Source organism: Urocitellus parryii, chromosome 7 (assembly GCF_045843805.1).
Source record: "Urocitellus parryii isolate mUroPar1 chromosome 7, mUroPar1.hap1, whole genome shotgun sequence".
Taxonomy (NCBI): domain Eukaryota; kingdom Metazoa; phylum Chordata; class Mammalia; order Rodentia; family Sciuridae; genus Urocitellus; species Urocitellus parryii.
The window spans coordinates 4,919,601-4,939,373 of record NC_135537.1 but is presented as its reverse complement, the minus strand read 5'-3'; the positions used below and the strand labels follow the sequence as shown (position 1 = coordinate 4,939,373).

The 19,773-nt window shown below is 46.1% G+C and overlaps 1 protein-coding gene across 1 annotated transcript in view; it reads right to left on the bottom strand.

Moving 5' to 3' along the window:
• Fam135b (family with sequence similarity 135 member B) overlaps window positions 1–19,773 on the bottom strand; it is a 190,307-nt gene that overhangs the window by 105,546 nt on the left and 64,988 nt on the right. The window lies entirely within an intron of this gene.

The window sequence follows — 19,773 nt, the reverse complement described above, 5'->3', positions numbered from 1 at the left end:
ACACTGGAGGGCATAGTGCACCATTTAGAGTTGTAACACCAAGAGCTTCAATATGCCACTCCACAGCCCTGGAGAAGAATTGAGCTTTGCTAGCTGTGACCCTCAAAGCTGATGCCAGTAGGCATTCCTGCTGTGATTAGCTGCTAACACTAAAATGGGGCTTTCTCAGCTACAGAGGCCAGCAGCTTACACAGTACCCCACACCAGGAGAAATGGAGAATTGAACTTCATCTCAAACTCTGGTTTCATTGGGAGAAATTCAATGTCTTAGAAGCCATCTGACCTCAACAGGCCACTTATGCTCTGGGGAGTGTTCCTGGCTGGGATTTAGTACCTGGCCTGCTAAATTCCTCACTCGGTCACTTGTCCCCTCCTCTGTGAGTCTTCCCATACTTCCCCTATCCTGGAAATCAAGAAAGATAGGGAATGAGAGGGATAGAAACCCACAGACCCATCTCTCCTGAAAGATGTTTGCATATCACATATGATGTGAAGAACTCATCTGGGCGTGTTTGCTCCAATATGTTTTTATATGCCACAATCCCTGAATACTATTTTAAATGTTAAGCTGAATTTCAGAAAGATAATGAGGCTAAGAGATCTTACTGCATCCACTGGCCGGGGTCACAATGGGATACACAGTTGAGTTCCTCCATAAACTTCATACGTACAATATACTGTCAGAAAAAATATGTAAGTATTCTAAAATAACATTAAATTTGCATAAAGGAAAACTCACTCAAAACAATGACCTACTGGGTGGCATTTAGAGCTTCCAAAAGTGCTTTATAAGTGTTACTCACTTTAACCCTCATAGTAAATTCCTAGGGTAAGCTTCACTCCAGATGAAAAAACCGAGGCTCAAAAACCAAGATGCAGATGTCTTAACACTTCCTTGTTAGGAACTGAGTGCTGTGTTTCCCTGGAGTTCTTATGTTAGAATCTAATTTCCAGTGGGACAGTGTTTGGAGGGAGGGCCTTTGGGAGGGATGAGGTCACAGGGTGATGTCCTTATGAATGGGATTAGTGCCCTTTTGATAAGAGATCAGAGAATTAACCCTTCATTCCGTCATGAGAGCATGCAGGGAGAAGTCATCCATCCACAAGTCCAGAAGAGGGTCCTCACCAGAACCCCATGGTGCTGGCACCCTGACCTCGGGCCTCCACTCTCCAAAACTATGAGAAGTGAATTTCTGTTACTTATATGCCACCCAACTATGGCACCTGTCACAGTAACCCGAGCTAAGACATTATTCCCTAATGAGGCACTGTGTGGACTCATCCTATATCTACCTATTTAAGAACTGAGTCAATAAACTCTCAGGTGAATGAGGACATGTATCTAATGTTCTAGCAAAAGGCAGGCACTTGATAAAACACAGCAGAAAGAAAGAAATAGCATGGTAGGAAAAGGTGTCAAAAAAATACAAGAAAATCAGTCCAACCAAAAAAAAGAAAACCTGCCCTACAACCTCCTGCAGCTTACCCCATGGCTTAAAGCATGCCTAGGAAGCAGGGCTCTCTGTCACCTCCCAACATACAGTGACATCAAAGTGGCACCTGTTCAGCTACATGCAGCATCCAAGGATGATCTCAAGGATGCCAAAGGTTCCTGCTGTGGTCCACCCTGCATGGTGGAGCCCTGTTGAGTCCTGCTGGACTCAGATGCAGGTGGCTTTTAAATAGAAAGAACTCTGCACAGAAACCCATTTTTGTTTGCTGTCCCAGCCCTTTCTCTGTCACCGTCAGGGCCTAGTTGATCTATAAGCCAGCCTGACAACATGGCAGAGGATGGATGAGGTAAAGACTCTGAAGGTCAGAGCGGTACGGGCCATCTGCTGCCCAAAGGGACAGCCAGGAAAACAGTTCAATCACCTGCCTTTTTGGGCAAGTGACATCACCCCTTATAACAGAAGCTTTCCATGTGAAAAATGGGCATGTCCACACTGACCTCCTGGGATTGCTGTGGACAGAAATGGGAGAAGTGGATTGAGATCCTCTGACCTGGCACACAGTCCTGCCATATCCAAGGCTACCGCTTTTTAACTGCGCTTTCAAGAACATTTTGAGAACTTGCTGGTGAATGTATTTCCATCAGCCACATTTTTTTAGGGAAGGGAAACATCTCTGGTTTTGAACAGATTGGCCAAGGGGACCCCAGGGCTCAAGCCATAGTGAGTGAAAATTGCTAAATGTCAAGGCTAAATGTGAAGTCCAGGATGAGGCACTATTCCTGCCCTGGGGGATTTTCTATGTCATTTCCCCATCCTATTAAATAGAACCTAAAGCAGGAGTCTCTTTGCTAGGGAAGGCTCACCCATGGGACACCCATCAGACTGCAGAGCTCGCTGAAGCCGAGGTCACCTGTGGGATCTCTGCTCTCCAGCAATGACAGTCCACATTTGGACACCTGCCCCTGTCCTTGCTCCTTCTTTCCGACATTCTGTGGGAATCACTGCTGTCCTCTACTCAGCAAGCCACACCCAGGGGGCACTGTACAGGCTCCCTGCTCCTTGGTCTCAGCCTTCCCTGTGGATGGAAGGGACCCATCTGCATCGTCTGCACTTCCCCTTCTTCTCCGGAAACAAGGCACCATGCACCCAGAGAGAAGTGTCCTTTCCTACCCTTCAAGACCTAACGCACACTTGCAATGCTGTCCTCCCCTGTCTGAGGGTGAAGGACCACATTTCTCTCCAGGGCGTTTTTACTGATTATCTGAAAACCAGATCCGTTCCAGTGTGTCCCATAAGGTGTAGAGGCAAGTCTTCCCAAATGTGTGTCTTCTCCCTGTCCTGTCTGTGTTGGGCCCCCACGTAAGGAGAGTTGGAGCTTTAGGAGAATAAAGTGAAAGATGGAAAGAAGGTTTGGCAGAGGGAGAGGAGGATGGGGAAAAAGAGGAGGGGAGTAGAGGACAGAGAAGGGGGTGGAGGAGGGGAGAAGAGCTCTTCAGCAGACTCCATTGAACCAGGAGTGTGTTTTAAACAACATAATCTGGAATTTCAGGACAGAGGACAAGAGTAAAAATAGTTTTAGGTCTTGATATTTCCTCCTTCCTCCCCCCAAAATGAGTGACGTGCGTATTTAGTATGTCCAGGAATCTCTGAATGTTTGAACTTGCAATGATGAGCCCCCTGTCCCCTGAGTCCCCTGAGGCACCAATGTGGGTTGCCAGGGCAGGAGCTTCTCACCTGACATGGGCCCTGCACCCCAGGGCCTGAGCCAACACCCTCACCAGCACTGAGCTGACGACTGAACTCAATCCCAATTCCAAGAAGTGCTTATGGCTCTGCCTGCACATAGGACCCTCCCCTGCCCAAATCAGTTCTGTGCTCAACAGCCAAAACCTGAAAGCTACCCCCTCAGCTCCCCAGGAAAGGGCCAGCCAAGTGAGGGCTGGAATGTGAAATGTAAATGAAACACACCCAGAAGACATCAAGGAATCTCTTCAAACCGAGGCCACACCAAACCATGTAACATACACCAGACCAAAGAGCCCAGTCAAAAGCACCATGAAAGACTCCTCGTGGAGGTCGGTGCAGTCTACAGGGGGAATAGGTCGGGATCTTGGACTGCATGTAAAATGTGGCTTAGAATCCAGTCTCCTTTAGAGAGCTCTAGACTGCCCCCCTGGACTTTCCAACTGTGTGTCCTGGGATTGACCAGTAAATCTGAGCTCAAAGGAAACAAGAATCAAGACCTGGTTAATTTCCATAATAAAAATAAGGATTGGATGAACAAAGAAGTATGTTTTTAACTGTAAAACTCTCAAAACCCAAATCAGCTTCCTGGTAAGATAAAGGTGCAGATAATGATGGCTCTTTACACAGGTAATTTCCTGGCTGTTTCCAGGAACGGGAAGGACAGAAAGTCACCTTGAAGCCAAGCTTCATTATTTCTTCTCACCACTTCCAGGAAGAGGTGGAAGAGAAAGCCACTTTGAAACAGATGTTCACTGTGTTTCCAGAGAAGGACAGAGGGACTTTCTGTGGCCAGGTGAGCCTGCCGGCTGTCGGGGCAGGAGCACTGCTGCCAGGGTGTAGATGGCTGTCCCCGAGCCTCCAGGATGGAGACGCTGTTGCTGGAACAACCTGAGTAGGAAGCCAGGAGCTCCTGGGAAAGAAGGGCCCATGAAGGAAGGAATCATGGTCTTGAGGCTTGAGGCTCCTCCTCCTCCTTATCCTCCTGCTTCTTCATTCTGAGTTTGAAATTTAGGGAGCTTTTAGATGGGGTCTGAACTTTCCCTGACATGGAGGTATTAGCATACCGTGCGGAACAGGCACGGACAACTCATTCCAGGGAATAAATGTGGAGCCCAGGATGAGGACTCGGACATCTCACAGAGCCAACCCTTTACGGGTAGATGAGTCGTTGGTTTCATTGTGAGCAGGCAAGTCCTGTGGGCCCACTAGCCCAACATAAAGGCTGTGCTTTGAAGATCAGTGACCTTCTGAATGCTGTCGCACACCACCACAGACTGGGTATACCATGAACAAAGGTTCGAAGCTCCATTCTGGAGGCTGGGAAGCCCAACATCAAGGTGTCTGCAACTGTGACGGCCCTTTTGCTGCTCACTGCATTGCAGAAGATCCAAGAGACTAAAGGGGCTGAATGTGCCTTTTGTAGTGATAGTCATCACACCCAGAAGTCCCCACAGCCCTACCAGCTCTTACAGGCCCCACCTCCTGATATTGTTACCTTGGCAATTAAATGTCAGTGTGGGTTTTGGAAGGGACACATGTTGGAGTCACAGGACTTGACTAATGAGTTATGAACCATGAGCACACAGTGGGGGCCCGTGGCCTGTGCAGACACCTGGACCAGCATGCAGTTCACCATTAAAGCTGTAGAGTCTTCACAGATCACACTTCAACAGAGATCCTGTGTGCCAGGGGTGGGCCCCAGCAGCCAAGGACTGAGGTGATTCTGTTCTCTCCTAGTGTGGCTTTCAGAACAGGACCCCATTTCATTCATTACGTAAGCCCAGGGCTTCTTGAGCAATGTGTGATTAGGAAGAGGTTGTCCTTTCTACTAAGAAGATCTTGAGACACACAGGCACTTATCTGGAAATTAAAGGAGTGTAAATCTACTTGTCCCTTCATTTTTTGAAGCACATCACATTGGTGACACATCAATAAAGTGCAGTCATTTTAATGCCATTTCAGTGAATGTTTTTCCTTTCTACTTAGACTACCCTACTGTACATGGAATAGTGAATATTTGCTTTAAAGTACATGCTGTACGTCTGTCTTACCCATAATTCCAGATTAATATATTTGTAGGATTTTTGCTACAAAATGTACTCATCCATTTATTAATTAAATATTTATTAATCATCTGCTGTATGCCAGGTTCTGAGCAGAGTGCTGGTGTTCGCCATTGGCCATCAGGCTTCCCCATGGGGTGTGTCTGTGTCACACTGGTGTCCATGGAACAAGGAATGACTGGTCCCACAGACATCTCCTTGTACAGATGGCCATCCCATCTCTTCTATGTTGCAGTTATTTGAAACATCTCACACAGGCTAATTTGAAACTTTTAATTGAGGTGGTAAATTATGTATGACAAACTGAGTTGGATATTTATGTACTATATGATTTGGAAAAAAAATTACTTTTCTGTAATGTAAGTACAAAGTGACTTTATTAATTGCAAAATTATATGCAAGAGTCAACCTTGGAATGGCTGACCTGAGTTTCAAATATTTTATATTCCTTATGCCACTGGGTATGACCATGATATGTAAGTTTTCATTTGAATCATGAGGAAACTCAATGACCTTCTGAATGCTGTCACACACCACCACAGACTGGGTATACAATGAACAAAGGTTCGCAGCTCCATTCTGGAGGCTGGGAAGCCCAACATCAAGGTATCTGTGATCCTAAATGACAACTGTTATAGTAGAATATGGTGACTCCAAAACTTATTTTTATAAATTCTTCCATTCCTTAATTTGTGTATCTAATTGTCCACTATTTAATTGACCACACGGGCGATGTGTTAGGCAGAATACAGCCACTGGTGAGAATCTGACAAGAAATATTCTTCAACATTTACTACATCATTTTCAAAGATTTTTCTCTCCTCATTCTCTATTCAATTCACTTGCATGACTTCATCAGTTTAGGAAAATAATGCAAGTTCTAGCAGATTCTGCAGAAACCACAGTTACTCAACAATGAATACAGTGAAGCTGTCAACCAGTCAGTTCATCATTAATGAACACAGGGTGCAGGGAGATGGCTGTCTGAAGCCATATGGCAGTGGTAGGTAGTTGATGGTCCCAGGACCCAGGATTGCTGAGTCCTAATCTACTCTGCAGCAACACTCAAATTAAAAACAGCTACCATGGCCTGGCAGATATCCACATTACATAATTACATATGATATGATATGATATGATATGAAATTCATATACCAAATCAAAGAGCCCAGTTAAAAGCACCATTTCTCTACTGACAATGAGCCAAGGCTAATGCTACAATTCAGCAGTAAGCATTCTCCTAACACTGAGTGGGCCTAATTACTTAATTATAAGCCATTGTGACCTCCCTATTAGATTGAGCCTGGTAAATTCAGCACTTGATAACACTTTATTAGCTAATAATGTGCATTGCTCTATAAACGCAAAGCAAAAGGCTAGCGTGTGTCCTGGAGCACTCTGGTCGTCCAGTGCTTCCTCAATCAGGTTTCCTGCAGATTGATCCCAAGGGCTGAGCCATCCCAGGTACTACAATTTGAATTCCAATGAGTCCAGTGCAGGGTCTTGCCTCATGATTTTGTGAGGGCAGCAAATGGATCTGAATTAACAGATGTGAGCTTGCTCTTGGCTCCGACATTCACCCTCTGTGTACCTGTGAACATGCACTCAGGGGTCTATGCCTTGGTTTCCCCAACTGTGAACTGGGGCTGGGAAAGTGATATCCAGTCCAAAGTTGGAAAGAACAACTGAGATGACCTAGGACAGTACTTGAGGCTGGAAGTAACTCACAATGGGTGGTCGGGGAAATGGCAGTGCATAGATAATGCTGCTAGGTACACAGGAGTGTGTAGATAACGTGACCACTCACAATTATCTACCATAGACTTTTACAAGCTACTAGTAGAAGTCGTAGTGTGACTACTGTGTTGGTGTGTGAGATCTTTAACGTCTGTCCTTTGACACTGCGAGGAGGGCAGGCTTGGTCCAGGGCAGTGGGCACTGCCTGGATGGAATGTAGGGAATCTCCCTATGGAGACGGGGCATTTCCACTTTGGGTGGAACTTTAGTTTCTTCCAGCCTCACTTCTTTCAAATGAGACAATGGCATAACATCATGACTGCTGGTAGCAGGAAAGCCCTTCACACTCTGCCTGGCACTCATGGACAGCGCCACGTACAGGGCTTCTCTCTCACCACACCGCTGCCCCTTCTCCCTCCCACCTGCACCCAGGTCACTATCACAACTGCCTTCTCCTTCATAAGCTGGGATCCCTCCTAGGGAAGCTGAGCCATCTCCAAGGCTAGCTATCTGTTCCCTTTAAAACAGAGAGCTCCGGTGCCTTTTCTCCCAGCTGGTCATAATCCGTTACCCCTGACATCATCCCTTTGTTGTCAAAGATAGAACATAAACCTAATATGTCCAAGATAGAACCTTATGCTTCCAAATAATGTCACCATCTTACCATAATAGTAATAACAGCCTTTCTGCTCATTTGGAACTTTCTTTTCCTCTCACTTCCTCTACAAATCATTAGCAATTCTGTAGGTTCACATTCACAATATGGTTCTGATGAATCTAATACTTTAAAAATGTTTTTCTTTCAATATTACTTATTGAAAACTTACTTTCTACTTCCATTCTTACCAACCGTTCTATTCTATTTATAGAGAGTATAAACTAGATATTATTACCCCCTGTTGCACGTAGAACAAATCAGAATTCTTTGATATGGTTTAATTGGCCCTAAGGGATCAGCAGGAGAGCTGCAGACATTGTGAGGTCCTCTGTGCAGTTCCAGGCTGGGCAAATATTTATAGAATGTATCATGAACCACAGCTCCCAGTGACCTGAGCACTGAGAATTTGGCAGCGATTCTTAACGTTTGTGGTAGTGAACTGCATCTTAGGTGAAGAAGCCAGCTCACTGAGGCCATCTCTGTGCCCTGCGAAGTCCTCACAGTGACCCACCTCCAGATCCATCTGTGTTCCCTTACAAACAGCAGGCATGAAGAAGACCTGAAATGTACAACATGGACTTTCCGAGAAGAGTCTAACCACGACTCCATCTTCCAGTCTGAAACCATCCTGTTAATAAGTCATCAGGAGATTGAGCAAATGGGAGGCCAAGAGCCTGTTTATGTGATCAGGCTTTCCCGAGCCATCTGCCTCAGCCATATGCTTCCCAAGGAGAACCAAGTTTAGCTACAATTGCAACTAATCAAATATTTGTAAGAGCTGCAGTATCCCCGCCCAGTCATGGTCCCCAGAATGTTCCAAGAAGCACAGAGCTGTTCTGTAGCCCACGATGACCTTAGCCTGAGTTTGAGGCCACAGAATGCAAGGGAAAGCTGTGAGTTGCTACCAAAATAGCAGGCGGCCTGGGAGCCACAGCTGAGTAGGCAAGACCAGGTGGCTGTCCTGCCTTTGTCTTCCACTGTAACGCAGAGTCATGCAGGAAGGGTCGGCCCCACTGCCAGCGTCTGAGCCAAGCCTGGCCTGCCCAGAAAGCGATCCGGAGCCTCCAGCTCTTTGCATAGGCTGAGCCGTCCCCTCCTCAGTGCAAGCCTTGGATTAGTTGTCCCAAATGCACACACCTAGACTCTCTCTCCCCTGCCATCTCTTAATTCTCTTCTCCTGGTGCCCTCTCATCTGTGCATTAGGGCATATGCCAGGGTTCTATGAGCATCCATAAAGGGAGCAGAGTATTCAAAAGATAGGCCACAAGATGAAGCACAGACATCAGTCCATCAGAATGCATGTCAGGTGTGGTGGGGAGCAGGGACCTGCAGGTCATCTGCTGCCCTGCCGTAAGTCCTTTATTCATGAACTGTAGAGAACCCGAAGGTCTCAGGGAGGGTCATGGCACTTGGCCTCTGTGGTGAGGACAGGAGCACTGAGAAAGCTCAGGACAGTGGCTGCTTGGGCAAGTGTTCCTGACTGATGTCACGGCTGAATGGGGCACCTGGTTAAAATGAACCAGGTGTGTGCATGCCACATGCAGGTCAGGTCCCTGCAGCTGGAGCTGTCTTCTCATGAGTCAGCTCCATGCCTGCTCCTCTCAGGCTCTCTCCTCTGAACTCCAGGGAGACCTGAGCTCCTGTCCTCCAGGACACTGAGGTCTTTCACCAAACATCTACCTCCTCCTTAATCAGCAACTTCTCCCACTGCAGGTACACCAACAGCAAAGGCCACAGGTACACAGCTGATCGAGGTTGGACCTGGAAGTTCCACCAGGGCCAGCTATCCCCTCTCCAGCTCACACCTTCTCTGTCCCTTGATCTGGAGCTCTTCCCGTCAGCCTGCATTAGGGCACCTGTGCATTAGGGCATATGCCAGGGTTGTATGTGCATCCATAGAGGGAGCAGAGTATTCAAAAGATAGACCTCAAGATGAAGCCTTAGAGTCCCATTGCAGTGGGTGACCTGGCTTCCAATGGGTCACCTTGACTCACACCTGGCCTTTCGAGCCAAGTCATTAGCTTTTCACTCTGCACACACTGAATGCAGAATAGAATGTTCCAGGATACTTCTTCAAGGATACTGAACTTTTACACTTCCTATCTCAGCTTTGTGCAGTCCCAGAAAGAGCCAGAGTGCCTGCACTCACACTCTATGGGGCTTGAGAGATCCATGCAGGCTCTCTTCCTTCCTGTGTTTCTACTCTATTCCCAAGGTCCTCCTTCCAGCAAGCTTTCTTTCCTAGCTTGGAGCGTGTGTCTTCCACTGTGGGTCCTATGCTTCCATCACTCCACACCATTCAGCATTCAGAAGGTGCCCTCTATGTATTTGGTCCCCCCGCCATACACACATGCTGGTCTTCAAATAAATTAATCAAGAATTGGGGCTGGGGATGTGGCTCAAGTGGTAGCGCACTCGGCTGGCATGCGTGTGGCCCGGGTTCGATCCTCAGCACCACATACAAAGAAAGAACTAAAAAATAAATATTAAAAATTCTCTCTTTCTCTCTCACTCTCTATCTCACTATTTCTTTAAAAAAAAAACAAAAGAAAAAATCTATGGCATGTGCAGGATCTGCTGACCCAGATACTCCTCCTCCAAGGCCCAGTATTATTCTTTCCTTGAGTGTATGTTATGATTTCTCAACAGTAATGCCTGTGGAATTTTGTCCTTCAAACACATAGTAGGTGATGAACCTGTGTCTGATCAAGTATGCAGATATGGCAAGATGACTACAGAATGTCCCTGAACTGCTTTAGGCTGCTGGAACACAGGGAGAAATGAGAGACCTGGGTTAGTGCCTTCATTTTTTCCTTATAATAAGGAATGATTTTTTAAAAATCCTCTTGTTTTTTATAAAATGGAGTTTATAATCTCTAATTACAGGGTGGTTATGAGTATACAATCAGACAAAGAAAATGAATGTTTACAGTTTACTATACAAGAACGCTATTGTTCAATGTTCTAAAATGTTCTAATTACTTCCTTAATTTCCATCCTCCTCCCTACCCCATGTCCCCCTTCTCAGTATGGAGATAGAACCCAGGGGCACCCTACCACTGAGCTACATCTCCAGCTTATTATTTTGAGACAGAGTCTCCCTAAGTTACCCAAGCTGGCCTCACATTTTCAATCCTCCTGCCTCAGCCTCCAGAATCCCTGGGATTCCAGAGTACCTCAATGCAAGTTTTCTTCCTTATTAGAAAAATGTTATCTAGTTACTTGATGAGGATTTTCAGCAGTCCTAGCACAGCTTTCCTGACAGTGGGCAACATGAAAATATTCTTTGAAGATTCTATTTCCTCTGACATGTTTTTCTCACCAACCTTTCTTCTCACCCATGAAGATCCTGCTGATTCCCCCTTCTCTAGCTGTCCTGCCCTCGTGCTACAGGCAGGATGATTGCTCCCTCTGCCATGTCAACCTGCACCCGCTTCATTAGGATGCCTGTCACTGGGACCGTCAGTTCTGTGTGTCTTTCTGTCACTGGACCAAGGGCTTCCCCCACATTGGCAGCTACATTCCTCTCCAGGGTGTTCTTGGCTTCCACCGAGGTGCTCGGCATGGGAGGTGTGTGATTGGCACTTTTTAAAATTAATTAATAGCCTTGGTCTCAAAATCCTGCCTGATTCTCAGTGGCCTCTCATGCTCCCTCTTCCATAAAGATTTTCCCAGCGGGAAAGCAGCATCTACTATAGCACTAAATGCAGTCCCAAGCAGCATGGGCTCTTGTAACAAGGTAAGTCTTGATTCCAGTTTGGGCTCCACACACCTGCAGATCACGTATGCTCTGTGAGTCTGGTGTTGTTCATAACAAACCAGTGACCATAGATATAGCAATGATGGATGGCATTGTCTTTAGGAAAAACACATCTGCCCTGACCATGTCTGATCTTGACACCTTTGGTGTGCACCACATAGTCTACCTGTTACTCTCCCATCTCCCACTCCCCTAGACCCCCCCACCTCTCCCCTCCCATTCTCTGTTCTATAAGCAACTTAAGGACACCAACAATGGTCTCTTCCCCATGAAGAGATGCTCACAAAAGAGTTGTCAAACAAGTGCTGCATGTTGGCCTGGGATCCTTGATTATCCCCCAAAGAAGGCTGGGAACCAGGTCTGTATTTTCATCTCTGAGCCACTATCCTACATCTGAGGATTCATCCAACAGGGGAAGCGACAGCTGGAGGAAAGTCACACAGAAACACAGTTCCCACATAGGAACTGGGGGCTTGGAGAGACGGATTACTCAGTCCCAGGGGCAGCAGAGAAGCCCAAAACCACCTGCAAGTCCAGGTCTTCCTGCTAGCTCACACGGCCCTGGACAGTCACCTGGGCATGAAGGGACTAACCCCAAGACACGTTCAACCCACGGTGTAGGGGCCAATTCTACAACCACCATCTGGAGGTCACAGCAATGCCTGTCTGGGTGCCACTTGCCTCCAGAATCAATGCACATGTATGCACGTTCTCAGAAGCAATCGCTGCAGCTGCAGAGTCCACTCTCAGGGGCCTGTTCCCCCAGGCTCAAGTCCCTTCGCACCATCATCTTGGCATGCTATCGCCGAGCCCTGCCTGCCGCACCCCTGCTGAGCGCTTCCCTGCTGGGCTGTCAGTGCACGCGGGCTTGCAATCTTGCAACCCGGTTGGGCACAAAAACACAAGCCAGTCAAACTGAGACAAAGTTTTATTTTGTGAGAGGCCGTGTGCGTCCCCTAACAAGTGGGTCCACCACGTGTGTTCTACCTGAGCCGGGGGGCCTCCACTTCCCCCGGAACACCCTCCTACCATCCTTTCCCAACCAATGGGAACTCTCCCATTACAAGAGTGACATGAGTAACCTGAGTCCTGAAACGGGCCCAGGTAAACAGCATGAGTCCAATTACCATATGAATGTGAATTGCTGGCTGGCAGTCACTAAACCCAAAGGTGCCTGTATCAATATTTTTGCTGTGGCTCCTAACAACCAAGATCCGAGGACAGCTCACCCTTGGTTGAATACCCTGGACGTCTCCAGGGAAGGCCAGTCCACTCCACTGCTGAGCTGTCACACCTCATTGCTCTACCTCCCTCAGGATCACTAGCCACTTGGTAATCATGCAGTGGCATGTGGGTGAGCGTCCCTTGGGTCCAGTCATGCCTTTTACCCCAGTGCCGTGGGAGTCAGTCCTAGGCCTAAGAAAAGCAAACTCTTAATTACCCCAAGGTTTTGTTTGACTATTCTTCCTGCTCTGTGTAAGACATTTAACCTTTGCACCTGGATCACATCCTTCCCACTGCTGCTGACTGTTTTCAATATTCTCTCACTAGAAACCCACTCTGCACATGGTCAGCTCTGACAGTACCTAAAGGATGGTTCTGCTGACCGGGCCCTGTCCCCACTGCCCCACCTCCTGGAGCACCTGCCCTCTGCCAAGCCCTTTTTCACTAATCTACTTGTTCTTGAACACCCAGAATCTAGTCTCTGTTCTCTTTCTACCACTAAAACGTCCGTCCAGGCAATGGTGCCCTACCTGTCTAAAGTCCAGGGACCTTGGTGCATGTGGGTCCTGAATCCTCACTCCATGCTGCAGCCTCACAGCCTCCCCAGACTCCCTCTCCCCTTGGTGCTGTGAGGTAGCTGCCCCCCTCTTGCTCTGCACTCTCTGGCCCCTGTTCACTGCCTCCTCCTCAGCCCCTGCCCTATGACTTACCTGCCTGCCCCCAGCCCAGCTCACTCCTCAGCCCCATGCTATCTATGCTTTATCTCTCTTCACAGTACATAATGCCACTGGTATATTGACTCTTCTATTCCACCCAGAGTGTATGCTCTGTGACAGCAGCAACGTGTCTGTTTTGTGCATTCCCCAAGTCCTGTGATGAAATGGCATCAGCACATAGGCCCTGCATGAAATTCACATTTCTAGCTCAGATCTCTCCTCTAGATTAAGACCTGAAGGTTAAGGTGCCAACTTGAATTCTTTTGCTTAGATTCCCAAAGGTGACATGTGTGTGGCATGTTTCAAAGAGAACAGTCTTCTTCAAAGATAGCAGAGGAGAAATATCTAAGTGCCCTTATTCTGGCACTATGTAACAAAACTATCACACATGTAAGAAAAATTGCTAAGCTGGACCTAATGAAAATTAAAATGTTTTTCTAAAAAACTTAAAATTTTCTACTCTGAGACAGATGCTGCCAAGAGAATGGAAAGATAAGCCACAGACTGGGAGAAAATATTTGCAAAATACCTATCTGATAAAAGACTATTACCCAAAATATACCAATAACTTTTTACTTTAATTTTTAATTGGCATGTTAAAATTATACACAATAGTGGGATTTGTTGTTATATATGTGTATGTGCACACAACATAATTTGGTTAGCAACTCTTAAAACTCATGAATAAGAAAATAAACAACCCAATTTAAAAATAGGCCTAAGCTCTTCACAGACACCTCACCAAAGAGTCTATACAGATGGCAACTGAGCATAAGAAAAAAATGTTCCACAGATACGTCATGAGGAAAATGCAAATTAATGCAATGAAATACTACTACACACCTATTAAAATGGCTGGAACCCAAACCCCTAACAGGAGCACATGCTGGAAAGAGCCCTAGGAACAGTGGTTGGCTCATGATGGGAATGCAAAGTGGGGAGGGAGCTTGGGAAAGCCAATGGCTGTTCTCTTTCAAAAATAGACATCTTCTTACCACGAGGTGCAGCCATTGTATTTCTCGGTATTTACCAAAGGCACTGAAAGCAAGTCTACATACAAACTCACACAAAGGTTCATGTCAGCTGCATTCCTAACTGCTAAAATTGAACCTAACTAAGATAAAGGTTGAACCTAACTAAGATTCAGTGGAGGAATGGATAAATAACCTGGGGTATATCCCAGCAATAGATTATTATTCAGGGATAAAAAGCCACAAGTCATCAAGCCATGAAAAGCCATGAAAGAAACCATAAAGCATATTACTAGGGGGAAAGAAGCCAATTTTCAAAGGCTACACACTGAATGACTCCAACTACGTGGCATTCCAGAGAAGTCAAAACCACAGAAACATGAGTGATTGCCAGACTCCAAGGGAGGGAGGGGTAGATAGGTGGTGCACACAAAGATTCTTAAACACTCTGTAAAATACTCCAGGGGTGCTTAGTTTTGTCTGTACCCAGAAAATGTGCAGCACCAAGAGGGAGCCCAGTGTAAAAATGGACTTTGAGTGCCAAGGACATACCAGTGTTGTTTCATCGATTACAATTCAGGAGCCACTCTTATGGGGCGGGTGGATCAATGGGAAGCCATTTTGTCAGGGATAAAACAGGCAACGGACTATCTTAGGGCTTTTCTCTCAATTTTGAAGTCAACCTAAAACCACAGCAAATAATAAGAGCTCTAATAAATAGATCATCTCCCCAGACCATCAGTAAAAGGGAAATTAAGAAAAAAGTGTGTTTCTGCTCTAACAGTGTTCATTTGGCTGAGCATCTCTATACTCCAGCCTCAGTGGAAGGCAGACGTCTAAGTCACCGGGATCCTCCTGTAGCCTCACTTTCCCTGTGTGCTCCCCGAGTAGAGCCCCACTTCCTCCATCTCAATCACCAACAGACTGTGCACCCCACCTTGCCTCTACCTGGAAACTGATGACCTCCTCTGCTTAGCTGGACTCTTGTGCAGATGATCTCTGCACAGTTTTGCCTGAGAACAATCTGTTCAGTATGCAAAGTCGATCAAAACCTTTCCGGATCTTTCCATACATCTTAGGACAAAGAGACAAAAATGTCCTATACAGTCGTCAGAGCTCATGTGTCCCTCCACACCCCTTCATTCTCACAACACTCTGGGTCCCTGCTGACTTTCTCCAGCCACACTGGCAGGCCAGTCCCTTCCTGTCCCCATGCCACCTTGGCCTATGCTGCTTCCTCTGCATGGAAGGGTGCTTCCCCTTGCTGGGGACAGAGTTGACTTCTGCTCATCCCTCAGTTCAGGCTTCTCTGCCGGCCAGAGAGCCTCCTCTAATCCCCTCTCTGGTCAAGCCTCTCTCCTGGCTTTGTGACATTAGTTGGTGTAGAATTCCTCCACGTGATCATTTGCATAGCAGTGGCCTCTACTCTGGACAATCCTCTGTGAGAGCTGGGCTCCTCTTGCTCAGACAGACCCCACCTATTACATAGACTGTAATATATCACATAGCTGCTTCACAGAGAGTGCTCAATATGCAACTTTAAAAATACAGTAATGGCCTGAGAGGAGTATAAAAGAACTAACCCATCAGCCTATTTATTTTTTTTTTCTCACTTGACATGGCAAGTGCTTCACATCAATTTATTCACTTGATGAAATGAAATTCACAATCACACTGCAGCAATAATTCAGAAACACCGCACTTCTTGGCCCTACTCATTTTTTTTTTTAATTCTCTGAGATTCAGGATCCTCCTTTGAAAAACTGGAAGAGAAACTTTTTTTCAAAACAGTGATGAAGATGTGTAAAGCAACACCCACAATAAACCTCGCCAGTGCTTGGTATTTTCAGCTGTGCAGTTGATAGAAGTTTATTAGTGCCATTACTACCAATCCCTGCAAAACGTGGCCCCACACTGGCACTATTTTAGAAGACCCAGGCAAAGCACATGCACTTCAGGGAAATGAGCAGGAGCTTTAGCTTCCAGGAGCCATGACTTCATTATGCCTTAAACTTTAACAGTGTGGATCTGAATTGCTGTAAACCCAAACCACCAATCCCTGCAAATGTGTTCTCAGGTGGGGCTATCAAACAGGATTCAGGGGAAAGGGAACAGGGTCTCCAGGGGATGCTGGAAGCCACATGAAGTTCTTGTCACTCATCTGTTCACCGTGTCATCCACCATCAACATTTGGATTCAAAACTGAAGTATTGAGTAGAATCAAGATGGACAAGGTTGTCACGGCCAGGACAAGACAGAGTTTCTGACCTCATAGGACTGACTCTACAGGAAAAGAAACAACTTCAAGAAAATGCTCACATAAGCATTTGACTACAACATCATGGATGTTATAAAAATGAAAACTTAAGGGAATACAGCTTCATAATTAATACCCTTAATATGTGGATGAAGAAATTTATAATCTGAAAGTGAAAACAGGTATTTCCATAGGTCATTACAACTGGAGCTTGACAGAGGTCAGAACAGACACTGAAAAGCCATGTGGGGGAGAAGAGTCACAGCAGAACCCATCACCAAGCAGACGGCAATTGAATTCCCTGTCAGATGAGGTCAGGGTGACGTGGTGTCAGATAGAAAGGGAAGAAACGATTTTGGAGGGGTGTGTGTGTGTGTGTGTGTGCGCGTCCATTTGTGTCTGTATACATGTGTTTGTTTATTTATTTATTTATTTAAGAAAGCTGTGGCTCTGCAGTCTCCACACCAACTCCAATAGAAGGAGAAAGGACATATCACCTCCCTTAAACCAAGTGTGGACGGTGCACTTGGAGAACTTCTGTTCACTATGCACAATCTGGAGACCACAGGGCCATGCATATTTCATTCTCAGAAAGTTAGGCAATGCCAGGCAGCAAGGCGGAACCAATGCATTGGGATAAGTGATGATGTTCAGAATTTGTTGAGGCACAAAACCATGGCTCATGGACCAGAGGGGGGGCACATGGGGAGTAGAATCATCCTGGTGCCGTTTTAAAGGCTGTCCAAGATTGTGCAGGAGATGCCTGTGGGGACGAGACATCCTGTTGCAAGATGGAAATCCAGGGCAGGCTGAGCCACCAGGGAGCTGCTAGGTGCCTCATGACAAACTCCTGATGTTGCCCCCAGTAGCCACATGGAACTATGGCTCGTAAACACCATGATTTCAGAGCCAAATGGAACAAATACCCAACCATTTCCCTGCCCAAACCTCAGTGAAGAGTATTTGCATGAGGAGGAAAGTCCATCTTAAATAATCTAGTGGGAAAAACTTTGATGCTTAAACTTCAACATTTAAAATGTCTGTATAATAAAAAAAAGACCTAAAACAAAGTGAAAAGAAAGCTATAGAACAGAAGATACATTCTATATCATGTCAAAACTGACTATCAAAGATATTTGGAAGTAAGTATGAAACAAAATTATTTAAAGAGCAAATTAAAGAATAAGTGGCAAAAGTTGAAATGGAAAATTCTTAAAATAGGAAATAAAAATTGCTAATGAATTACATGGTGTTGTGTTTAAGTATGAGGTATCCCACAAAAGCTCAAGTGTGAGACAAAAGAAAGTTTTGGGGTGCAGTGACTGGGTTATGAGAGCCTTAAGCTAATCAATGAATTTATCCACTTGAATAGATGAAGTGGGGTGTGGCCAGAGAAGGTGGGTTATTGGGAATGGACCAGTGGGGTTTATATCTTGTCCTTGGTAAGGAGCGTGCTCTTGTGCATTTCCCCCACTCTTTCTCCTTCCTATTGCCAAGGTCTGAGCTGTTTTTCTCTGCCACACCCTTCCACAAACATGTTCTACTTCACCTTGGCCCAGAGCTGTGGACTACTTATAGGCTGAGACCTCTGAAACCTGAGTGCCCAATAAATTTTCCTCCTCTAAAATGGTTCTTGTTGGGTCTTTGGGTCACAGCGTTGAGAAAGCTGACTAAAACACACGGAAAGACAGCCAACCCCCTTTGTAATTAGGGAAATGCCAACTAAAGCAAGATAACTACATTTCACCCTTCTGGATTGGTTTGCAGAAATAAATGTTCTGTTTAAAAGGACACTTTGAAGTACAGTTAGGCAGTTTTTTTTTTTCAAAAATATTTGAGTCTGCATACCCCGTGACTGATTATGAAACCAAATTCCTGGGCTCTCCCTAGAGAAGCTGTTGACGCACTTGGACAAGGAGGCTGGTTCAGAAATATTGAGTGAATCGCCATCATTTGTAGAAGTCCTCTGAACAGTGACGTGCTACTTCTGCTTGGCTGGCTTCCCAAGAACAGACCAGAGTTGTAATATTTGCTGATTTCATGGTGCACATGGTCCTACCCATGGCCAGTTTCAAGCTGCCCAGGCAAAGTCACAAAACAGGAGAATGTGTCCATGACCACACTCTGGCACACTCTGATTACAACACACCACTGTCCTTAAGAGTACACAGGATGAAACTCCATGAAAGTGACGAGAACCAAAATCTACTTGTGACCTATTGGTGGGAAGAGCACAGAAAGTAATACAGATGATATATATCAGCACACCAAGGGGGGCTTCTTTGAAGTAGTCATCTAAGACATCTCTCTCTCAGTTTGTTTGTTTTAAAGAGAGAGAGAGAGAGAGAGACAGAGAGAGAGAGAGAGAGAGAGAGAGAGAGAGAGAGAATTTTTTTAATATTTATTTTTTAGTTTTTGGCAGACACAACATCTTTGTTGGTATGTGGTGCTGAGGATGGAACCCACGCCACACGCATGCCAGGCGAGCGCGCTACCGCTTGAGCCACATCCCCAGCCCATCTCAGTTTGTTTTAAGTAATGTCCTCAAGGAGAATAGAGAATTGTGTAACAAACTTAGGAAAATAATGAAATTATTGAAAGAACCTAGTTGTATTACTTATGTAGCAAAAGTAATGAAAGAGTAAAGTTAATGAAATAGGCAACCTACATTGTTCTTTGATTACCCCACCTCCCATCGCCAGCTCTTGTGCACACCGACCCAAACAAACCAAGCTGGTTCATCCCTTCGTGAAGCAAATTTTCAGTGCACCATAATGCTGAGCCCTGCAGGAGAAGATGGCGGTGCAGAGGATGCACGTCCTGCTCCCTGACGGGCAGATCTCACAGGCTGTCACTGGAGAAGCAGACTCATGAGCAATTTCCATGGTGCTAAAGTGAAGTTTAACTGAGGAAGAGAGAACAACGGGGGCCCACAGCAGCTGTGACACTGGGGACATCTGGGGTGCTGTGAGTGAGGTGAGTCCACAGGGCAGGGTTCGAAGGCCAGAGAAGCCCTTCTAGATGAGCAAAACCTCCTAATGGATCCAGAGGGAGGAGAGGTGGGGGCAGAGGGAGAGCAGAGACAGGGGGAAGCCCCTTGAGGGCTGCTGCTGTTGGGTCGAACAGCAGGAGCGAGCAGGAGCGTCTGAGGACGTGGGTGTCAGCAGGGTGGACTGAGCAGGGCTAG